General features: G+C 36.9%; 1 protein-coding gene across 1 annotated transcript in view; it reads right to left on the bottom strand.

The window, feature by feature from the left end:
* The window catches only part of nav2a (neuron navigator 2a), a 192,786-nt gene that overhangs the window by 19,847 nt on the left and 172,456 nt on the right, over positions 1-483 (bottom strand). The gene's annotated exons all lie outside the window — the stretch shown is intronic.

Here is a 483-nt window from a genome sequence, read left to right as displayed (position 1 = left end):
ATCATGTCTCTCTCGCACCTCTGATCCCTGTAATTATCTCCTTTTCTTAAAGTGAAGACAGACTCATGGAGCTGGGAAAAAGAGCAAGACAGATACAACCCTGCTGCTTGGGGTTTGTGTCTTTGTTATTGTGTATGTTAACCTTAGGTGTGTACTGCCTGTACATTAATAGAAAAGCTTCACAATATAAGGCAAAGCTCAACAGGCATTTGCTTGAGACAAATGTCTATTAAAATAGGCTGTACTATACAATATAAGAGTCTGTCTCCTTCTCTTAACAAAAATAGCCCCAATATAAATGTTCAGAGACATGCACTAGTCTTTACTTCAAAATGTATCACTGGAAAAACAAGGAGACTGTTACTGACAGATCATTAAATTTCCCTCAGAACATCCAACTCAAATATGCTTCTTAATAAACTTAAAGGTCATAATGTTCATGTACTGTTGTTGCAAAATAATGCATCACATAGCTCTAGCTGC

The sequence above is a fragment of the Monopterus albus genome, unplaced genomic scaffold (assembly GCF_001952655.1).
Source record: "Monopterus albus unplaced genomic scaffold, M_albus_1.0 scaffold123.1, whole genome shotgun sequence".
NCBI classification, from domain to species: domain Eukaryota; kingdom Metazoa; phylum Chordata; class Actinopteri; order Synbranchiformes; family Synbranchidae; genus Monopterus; species Monopterus albus.
This window is presented reverse-complemented; position numbering and strand designations above follow the sequence as displayed.